A 10,552-nucleotide genomic window follows, 5' to 3' on the forward strand; every position below is an offset into this window, starting at 1 on the left:
AAAAAAAGTGTGACAGTCCGAGTCGAACGCTAGATAATTATTATGGTTCCTCAGTTTTCATTGAGTGGTTCTAGATTAATGCTAAGTGCAGACGCCTAAATAAGACTAGATCAATAAAAAACAATGCAGTTTACTATGAAGAAGTGCGTTCAAGAAAGTCGCGTCATTAGACAAACTGCGAAATAGTTTGTTCGTTAACCCACAGAATTTCTTCTGTTCCTCGTTAGCGGATAATAAACGTAAGAGACGAAGCAGAGCGATCGTTCGATAGCACGTGTTAGCGTGCGCGCAGTGGTGTCGTTTTCTGTACGGATTGCGCCCGTTTACAGGTAGATTTTTCTTTGTGATAAAAAATAAGTGCTGTAACAAAATTATTATCACAAACCGACAAAGTTTGCGATTAAACGCCAGGTACTGATAAACGAGAGGCGAACGGCAGCGTCCTTGTTAAGCGTGAGAGGAAGGTTGTGTAACGAAAATGCCTGACTTAACAGTTTTCTCGCGACGAGTTATCTGAGTAACGTTTTCTCACAACGCTACCGTAACCGAAACGAAGTCCTCGTTTTAGTGTAAGGCGTGCTCACTGTGCAACAAAAGTACAACAGACGCGTGAAACGTTTTATCTTTATTTTTGTGTAGATAGGATTAAATCAGAACGCTGCCATATATAAACATACGTGGGACGCTAGGAATCAATAAAACACGAACAATCCTGGAAAGACGATTATCTAAATAGAATTGTAATTAACAACGTCAACTGAATATTCATTAAATACTGATTAACTAAATAGAATTTTAATTAAATCTGTTAGTGACCCGAACACTATACGTGACAGTGTTCGTTGTAAGCACGACTCCGATGTTTACTACATCTGCTGGTTGTCTTACGATCGCTTCCTAATTCTCATTTACTGTAGACTTATTTGTCTACTAAGACACAAAGGAATGAATGATATTAGCTGCCATTGCATACTGATTTAAATCGATGGGGAAAAATGAAAAAGTTTTGCCGGAAGAGGATTCGAGACGGTGTCGCCTGCTTAGTAGCCAAATGCGCAGACCACTGCGCCCTCTGGACACAGCAGTCCTCCCCCCCCCCCCACCCACCACCCCCTCACGGACTAGCCTAGCACGTCCCCCGTCGGTCACAAATTCTCGGCTTATCCACACACTACCGATGTAGTGCCACTTTGCCCGTTATCCTTATTACTCGCGGCTTGTCGCCGATTCCCGTAAGGCAGGGGCGACCTAGGTTTCGGCTCGCAGGCCGTTTCCGTACGCGAGGAGGAGGAGACTAGTGTTTAACGTCCCGTCGACAACGAGGTCATTAGAGACGGAGCACAAGCTCGGATTAGGGAAGGATGGGGAAGGAAGACGGCCGTGCCCTTTCAAAGGAACCATCCCGGCATTTGCCTGGAGTGATCTAGGGAAATCACGGAAAACCTAAATCAGGATGGCCGGAGACGGGATTGAACCGTCGTCCTCCGGAATGCGAGTCCAGTGTGCTAACCACTGCACCACCTCGCTCGGTCGTACGCCGAGTGCCAAGGCGATCAGCCACGTTGCACATTTCCCCTCCCGCCATAGCACACTGTGAGAGAATGAGGAGGGTCGGAAGAGGGGAAACCGGCGAACGCGCCACATTTAAATAGCAGTGCAGTCGCATTTCACAACAACAGAGATCACAAACGAAACAAATTTTCAGTATTATTTAATTATGCTTGGCGCGACGAAGACAAAATACAACTTTTATTTGGTACAAACTGTCGGCATGTGCATAGACGCAGACAGTTTCACAGAGTTTCGCATTCAAATTGCTAAGCAATCACGTCTTATTTACTTTCATAATCGATAAAATGTCTTCCACTCAAATACGTCGATCTAAATATTGTAGCACTTTGCAGCCTCTGGGTGAGGAAAGATTTGCAATTAAAACTGAAATTACGTTGCAGGCCTGTCAGTTACCTCTGCACATGCACAGGGACACTTCCAACATAAGCGGAAAACAGCCTCGAAACGAGCTCGATAACATATGTAAGACTGACAGGGTCTTCAAAATCTTATAAAACAATCCTTGTAATTCTTTCAGGGCCACAATGAATTCTTCAAAGCTCACGTTTTCTTTAACGCCAGTGAGCTTATAGAACTGGAATGTCTTTAGCAGAATGTATCCGTTGTACAACGCTATTTTCTTTTTGGATGCATCCTCATCAAATAAAAAAGACGTTACCTTGCAATGTCGTTGTGAGCAGTGTGCAATCCAGACCACTTAAAATGCGAAGTCTGTAATCCATTCTGAATGTCCTAGTTCTAAGCTTGCCCCTTGACGTAACCAAAGCACTTTGCAGTGACATATAAAATCTCCATACTCTTCATTCAGTACAACTGAAAACTATTGCAACTGAAAATGGAATAATGTGTGTGACTTCAGAAATGTTGCTGTTCTTAGCATTAATTTCTTCTCGTGCTGCAAGTCTGCAAATGTAGCACAAAGTGCATCTTGATGTACAGAACAATGAATCCCATCTGTCGATCGCTGTAATTTCTTGCACCTTCATTGACAATTATATCTTTCAATTTTTTCTGCTGGTAAAGTAATATGGAGTGCCTGACCTTATGCGAATTTAGAATTTTCATCCTCTCTTCTGTCATTTCCATTCATTTTAAAGGTTTGTGACGATAGATCGCTAGACTGCCTCTTTTTGTGCAAACAACCACTGAACCTCTCAACGTCATTATCACCAACAAATAGCGACGGGTCAACAGCGCTGATACCACTATTCTGACAAACTCAGAGAGTTGTGCCGACTGAAAAATGCCGCACAGCAATGCTAAATCAAACGGCCACGCTGTTCCGGGTACTTCCGAGAAAGACCGAGCAAAGCCGAGTGACAGGCAGGGGCTGGGCCAGCACTCGGTCAGCAAACGCTGCACGCGTGAAGTCTGGCTCGCCGTGGCCGGCCCTGCTGTAAGAGTTCGACTGTGGTCCGAAAGAACAGATACAACTTACGTAATGAAGGTGACGACGACCAAATGATCACTTCAGTGCTGGAACACACCGTGCTCGAATCTTACGGGAATCGGCGAAATGCCGCGAGTAACTTAAGACAATGGGCAAGGGACACTATATCAGTAGTGTGTGAATAACGATGATGATGATGATGTTTGGTTCGTGGGGCGCTCAACTGCGCGATTATCAGTGCCCGTAAAAAGCCCCAACCTTTGCTCAGTCCAATCCCGCCACTTTAATGAATGATGATGAAATGATGAGGACAACACAAACACCCAGTCATCTCGAGGCAGGTGAAAATCGCTGACTCCACCGGGAATCGAACTCGGGACCACGTGCTAGGGAAGCGAGAACGCGACCGCGGTGTGTGGATAAGTTTACAAGTTAGGTCTGATGGGAGGCGTGCTAGGATGGTCTGTGCAGTTGCGCTAATCTTTGTATCTGGACGGCGCAGTGGCCAGCTCATCTGCCTAGTAAGCAGGAGACCCGAGTCCGGATCCCAATCCTCCACCTTCAACTATCTCCACTGATTTAAATCAGTGCCCACTGGTAGCCAATGTCATTCATTCATCTGTATCTTGATTCGTAATGACCGTGGGATCTAAACTGAGTCTGTTCTTGAATTTAAGGCTGTTCTGTCACGGATTAATTAATTTTGTAAAAAAATAATGGCTCTGAGCACTATGGGACTCAACTGCTGAGGTTATTAGTCCCCTAGAACTTAGAACTAGTTAAACCTAACTAACCTAAGGACATCACAAACATCCATGCCCGAAGCAGGATTCGAACCTGCGACCGTAGCGGTCTTGCGGTTCCAGACTGCAGCGCCTTTAACCGCACGGCCACTTCGGCCGGCCTTAATTTTGTAAGTTTAATTGGGTAGACAGTAATAACAACTCTAAGAAGGCCTTTCGTCTCACTGCATGTTGACAGCTGTTATCCTTTGACAACTGTCAGAGTAAGTATGCAAATTTTAAATCAGAGTAGCAGATAAACAACCGAACAGTATAGCAGTATAACTGTTTTGTCAAAATTTTAAACATGGCTGAAGCAGCAACTGTTGAAAATCTTCACGGTAAATGATAACAGCCCATTAAAGTAAGATATAAAGAATACATGCTATGTAAAAATGGGGAAAACGAATACAATTCCACGTTTGCTGAACATCTATTGCTCTTACAGCATACGCCACGTAAACTGGATGACGTAGAATTGCTACATGAAGTGAGTAAGGGTTACAGACTGGACCTGTTCGAGGAATCAGAAATTTCAAACATCTGTCTCAAAAGAATGGATTTATTCTTAATGAACAAGTGCAGCCTAGAAACAAAAATTGTTTGGATAGTTTCAAAACCCTCCTTGCTCTAACGTAATATAGTCTGCCTAACTAGAAGTTAGTTTTCTTGTCTGTTGATGCTGGTGATATGCTCCTTTCCTGTCTTGTTGGGATTTTACGTACTTTTGATGTTTGGTGTTCGCGGTTTTCGACGTGTGTGTGTGGTTTAAGTGATTCTGTTATGTTTTTTTTATTCACGACGACAGATGGTTTCGATTTATTACAACATTTTGTACGTTTTCGCTAGTATGTAGCCTAGTCTTTTAAGTTGCGCTAGATTCTCGAGCATAACACCTAGTGCCCTCTCTCGTTAGATGGTGTTCCTCAGTGCAAGCTACACCTGCTTGACACTAGGACACAGGCAAATTGGTTTCATATTTTGTATTGTATGTATGTGTTTTAAATGGTTCTGATATGCTTTATTTATTAAGACAGAGGGTTTGAATTAGCACAACCTTTAAAATGTTGCTACGCATGAGTACGTATCCCTGGGTTTTAATGTGCGCGAGTGTCTCGCGCATATCACAAGTGCCCTCTCTCGGTGAAATTCATTCTAATACTGTGGTGTCACCGCCAGACACCACACTTGCTAGGTGGTAGCCTTTAAATCGGCCGCGGTCCGTTAGTATACGTCGGACCCGCGTGTCGCCACTATCAGTGATTGCAGACCGAGCGCCGCCACACGGCAGGTCTAGAGAGACTTCCTAGCACTCGCCCCAGTTGTACAACCGACTTTGCTAGCGATGGTTCACTGACAAAATACGCTCTCATTTGCCGAGACGATAGTTAACATAGCCTTCAGCTACGTCATTTGCTACGACCTAGCAAGGCGCCATGTTCAGTTACTATTGATATTGTAAATAATGTACAGACAAGAGCTACGTTCAACATTAATGGATTAAAGTTAAGTATTCCACCAGCTACATCCTTCTTTTCTAGTCTAAATTCCTTGTCCTGTTCCAGACCTCACGCCAGCCTGCGTGAGCTAAAACGCGTGCCTTTCGGCTTCCTCTAGAATTCCTGGGTTGGCTCTCCTGCCAATCCACAACAAATACACTGGTGTGCAAAACATAGGACGAAAGTAACTTTCACAGGATATGTCACCCATAAGTAACACTTGGAGCATATATAGGAAAAACTGCTGAAGCCTAGTACAGAAGACAACTGAAATACGTAATGAGATGAATTTAAGTAACGCTTTTATTCAAAGACAATAATTACACTGAAGTCCCCACTTTTCATGATGGTTAATTGCACATTACAAAAGGCAGCACATGTTTCTTAATACGGTCTGCGATCGCCAAGGACGAGACTGCATGCTGTTTAACGTGCTCTAAAACCGGCCACGACGTTGAAAACTGCTGGATAGGCCAGTCCATTCGCCGCATAGCCTCTCGTTCGATCAGCGTCTCCACCATCGCTTTTGAATCCAGACGCGCACTGTCATCCACAAAAATGAAGCCGGGGCCGAATGGAACCCTGAAAAGTCGCACACGAGGAGGGAATACGGTGTCTCAGTAACGTTGACCGGTGAGGTTACCGTGTTTAAAGATTCTGAGGTCTGTATGCCAACGCAACATTATGCCTCCCCATACCATAACAACTGGACTGCCAAAATGATCATGTTCGACAATGTTCCTGTGTGCACGACTTGTTGTCGCCTCTCGCGATATAAGAGTACGAGCAGCACTGTCGCACACGATCATTTTCGTCGTCTAGGTGTTGCATGGGCGTACTGACCTCAAAATCCTTAAACACGGCACACTTACCGACCACTGTTATCGTGACTCTGTAATGCTTCCCCATGTGCGTACTATTATGGGTTCATTGGGCCCCGACTTAATTTCTATCGATGACAGTTCGCGACCACATCGAACATCGTAAATGGGAGAGCTCCTGGAACGAAAGGATTTTCGGCGAATGAACTGGCCTGCCCACTCCCCTGACTTAAGTTCCAGCGAGCACGTGTGAGATACATTAGGGTGACGTATTTCAGCATGTCCACATGCTCCAACGACCATCCAGCAGTTGCCGCTGCTGGAGGAATGAAACACCCGAAAGCAAGAACTCGTAGGAGCACGTTAAAGAGCGTCAACCGCCGTCTGTGGTTACACACACGTATTGAGAACCATGTCTCGCCGTTAGTAATGTCAGAGGGACCATCATGAATCGTGGTGACTTCAGTGTAATTTATTATTGTATTTGAATAAAAGTGTCATTTCTGTCCATCTCATTCCGTCTTTCTTTCAGGTACCCTCTGTAATACGAGGGGCGTTTGAAAAGTCCGTGCAAAAATAAAAACTACTTAGTCTCCTTTTAGTCATATACACTAGTCCAACGCTGTTCTTATTTGTTGATCCCTTCCGAACAATAGGAAAGTCTGCAAAATAGCTATTAGTAGCTGCAATCACCTACTCATTTGAATAAAATCTTGGTCCCGCCAGCGATTTCTTCAAATTGGGGAGCAAATAGTAGTCCAAGGGAGCCAAGTCTGGAGAACAGGGTGTTGGAATCCTATTTCCATTAATTTTGCGACCGCAACTGCTGAGGAGTGTGCTGGTGCATTGTCATGATGGAAAAGGACTTTTTTGCGGTCCAATCGCCACCGTTTTTCTGGCAGCTCGGTTTTCAAACGGTCCAATAACGATGAATAATATGCACCTGTAATAGTTTTACCCTTTTCCAGATGGTGAGGATTATCCCTTGCGAATCCCAAAAGACAGTCGCCATAACCTTTCCGGTCGAAGGAATGGTGTTCGCCTTTTTTGGTGCAGATTCTCCCTTGGTAACCCATTGTTTAGATTGTTGTTTGGTCTCAGGAGTATAGTAATGTATCCATGTTTCATCCACAGCGACGAAACGACGCTTTAAATCCTGCGGATTCTTCCTGAACAGCTGCAAACCATCCTTGCAACACTTTACACGATTCTGTTTTTGGTCAAGTGTGAGCAATCGCGGAACCCATCATGCGGATAACTTTCTCAAGGTCAAATGTTTATGCAAAATATTATGTACTAGTTCATTCGAGGTGATTACAGCACTAGCAATCTCACGCACCTTAACTCTTCTGTCATCCATCACCTCATCATGGATTTTATCAATGATTTCTGGAGTCATAACTTCCACAGGGCGTCCAGAACGTTCAGCATCACTTGTGCCCATATGGCCTCTCCGAAAATTTTGAAACCACTTATAAACTGTTCTAATCGAAGGTGCAGAGTCACCGTAACGTTTATCAATCTTCTCTTTAGTCTCCTGAGGCGTTTTGCCTTTCATAAAGCAATGCTTAATCACCACACGAAATTCTTTTTCGTCCATTTTTTGACAATCACTCGACTTCCTTGATTCACACGAATGCCAAACACAAAGAAATAGACCAATATGGCTGAAACTTGGTGTGAGTTCTTTCCAAAGATGCTACTAACTAAACATGACCTCGATACGCGCCGGTGGTACCATCTCTCGGACTTTGCACGAACTTTTCAAACGCCCCTCGTATACGTAGCAGTTCTTTCTACGTATGGTCCAAGTTTCGTCGAGCTAAGTTAATTTGGCAGTCATACATCGTGTGATAGTTACTTTCGTCTTTAAGTTTTGCACACCGCGTATTAATCGAGCTCGAAGTTACTTAACTTACATGGTCGAGCGAGAACTGCTGTATCAAAAGTGACAAGGCCGTAGGCGTGACATTAAGTGTAGCACAACAAACATGGATATGCAAACGATTCGCATTTCAGCTTAACCGCACGAAGTGGTAAGATTAGGAGAAACAAACCCGTACTGTTTGGATATAGCATTAGTAGAGTACTGCTTGAGACAGTCACGTCTTTTAAATATCTGGGCATAATTCTGCAGAGCGATATGAAATGGAACGAAAACGTGAGGAGTGTGGTAGGGAAGGTGAATGGTCGACTTCTGTTTATTGGGATAAATGTAGGAAAGAGTGGTTCAACTGTAAAGGAGACAGCATATATGACACTAGTAAATCCTGGTACTGACAAGGGAACCTCCCCATAACACCCCCCTCAGATTTAGTTATAAGTTGGCACAGTGGATAGGCCTTGAAAAACTGAGCACAGATCAATCGAGAAAACAGGAAGAATTTGCTTGGAACTATGAAAAAATCAAAATATACAAACTGAGTAGTCCATGTGCATGATAGGCAATATCAACGATAACCTGAGCTCAGCAGCGCCGCGGTCCCGCGGTTAGCGTGGGCAACTACGGAACGAGAGGTCCTTAGTTCAAGTCTCCCCTCGGGTGAAAACTTTAGTTTTTTATTTCCAGTTTATGTGACAAACTCTTATGTTTTCATCACTTTTTTGGGAGTGATTATCAAATCCACAAGAAAACCTAAATCGGGCAAGGTAGAAGAATCTTTTTACCCATTCGCCAAGTGTACAAGTTAAGTGGGTCGACAACATATTCCTGCCATGTGACGCACATGCCGTCACGAATGTCGCATAGAATATATCAGACGTGTTTTCCTGTGGAGGAATCGGTTGACCTATGACCTTGCGATCAAATGTTTTCGGTTCCCATTGGAGAGGCACATCCTTTCGTCTACTAATCACACGGTTTTGCAGTGCGGTCGCAAAACACAGACACAAAACTTATTACAGTGAACAGAGACGTCAATGAACGAACGGACAGATCATAACTTTGCGAAAATAAAGTAAGTAAAATTTTTACTCGAGGGAAGACTTGAACCGAGGACCTCTCGTTCCGCAGCTGCTCACGCTAACCACGGGACCACGGCGCTCCTCGGGTCACACTGTCTATGATGTTGCCTATCTTGCACATGGACTACTCAGTTTGTATATTTTGCTTATTTTTTTCATAGTTCCACGCAACTTCTTCCTGTTTTCTCGACTGATCTGTGTTCAGTTTTTCAAGGCCTATCCATTGTGCCAACTTATAACTAAATCTGAGTGGGGTGCGATGGGGAGGTTCCCTTGTGAGTAGTGCTCGAATGTTCGGAATCCGCACCAGGTCGTGTTAAAGGAAGACATCGAAGCAACCTGAGAGGCGGGCTGCTAGATTTGTTATCGGTTATTTCGAACAACACGGAAATATCGCGAAGATGCTTCGGGAACACATATGAGAGTCCCTGGAGGGAACGCGACATTCTTTTTGAGTTTTAGAGAACTGTCATTTGAAGCTGCAGAATGATCCAACAGCCGCGAACATACATTTCACGTAATGACCACGGAGAAATTAAGGCTGATACGAAGGCAAATAGATGGGATTTTTCCGTCGCTCTATTTGCACCGTATGCTGGCCAGCGATTTATGTATGTAGATGTAGATATAAGAGCGACGCCATTTACGTTCTCAGGTAGGATCACGTAGCAAAGTTCTCATTTAAAAACTTATCTGAATTTTGGTAGCTTGTGAGAAAATGGCTCTGAGCACTATGGGACTTAACTTCTAAGGTCATAGAACTACTTAAACCTAACTAAACTAAGGACATCACAAACATCCATGTCCGAGGCAGGATTCGAACCTGCGACCGTAGCGGTCGCGCGGTTCCAGACTGTAGCGCCTAGAACCGCTTGGCCACCCAGGCCGGCGCTTGTGAGAAGATCCGATTATTGCCTCATGTTGGAAGATCAAATGCTTATCACATTGTGTCGCAATTCGATGGCAGCAGGATAGTGGCCTATCAAGACAGCGGTTTATCGTTCTGCATTCTTGTTGTTTTGTTGACTGGGGTCCTAAGACATTATCAGAACATGGAATCGATTGGTTCAGGTTACATACTCAGTGCCATGCTGGATCCCAGTGGCCTCGTGTATCTAGCATGAGAGAGGACATACATTATCTGATCAACCGTACATACGAATAATTGCTACAGTATAGTACAGAAGGTAATGGAAAGAGAGATGGAATGAGATGGGCAGAAATGACACTTTTATTCAAAGACAATAATAAATTACGCTGGAGTCAGTGCGATTCTGATGGTCCCCTTGACATTACTAACGGCGGGACATGGTTCTTAATTGGGTGTGCGATCATCACAGGTGGCAGTGCATGCTCTGCAACGTGCTCCCATGTTGGCCACAAGGTTGATAATGAGTTCTTGTGGTTGGGTGTTCCATCCTCCACCAGCAGGGCTGGCAACTACTGGATGGTCATTGGTGCACGTGGACATGCTGCTATAAATTACCCCAATGCCTCCCACACTGGGTCACTGGGTTTTAAGTC

At 44.3% G+C, this 10,552-nt stretch overlaps 1 non-coding gene across 1 annotated transcript; it reads right to left on the minus strand.

The window, feature by feature from the left end:
• Positions 1–1,454: 1,454 nt before the first annotated feature.
• Trnaa-cgc (transfer RNA alanine (anticodon CGC)) lies at positions 1,455–1,527 on the minus strand. Its single transcript has one exon. It is a non-coding gene; the product is annotated as a tRNA-Ala (tRNA).
• Positions 1,528–10,552: the final 9,025 nt, after the last annotated feature.

This window comes from Schistocerca nitens, chromosome 1 (assembly GCF_023898315.1).
Source record: "Schistocerca nitens isolate TAMUIC-IGC-003100 chromosome 1, iqSchNite1.1, whole genome shotgun sequence".
Classification (NCBI taxonomy): Eukaryota; Metazoa; Arthropoda; class Insecta; order Orthoptera; family Acrididae; genus Schistocerca; species Schistocerca nitens.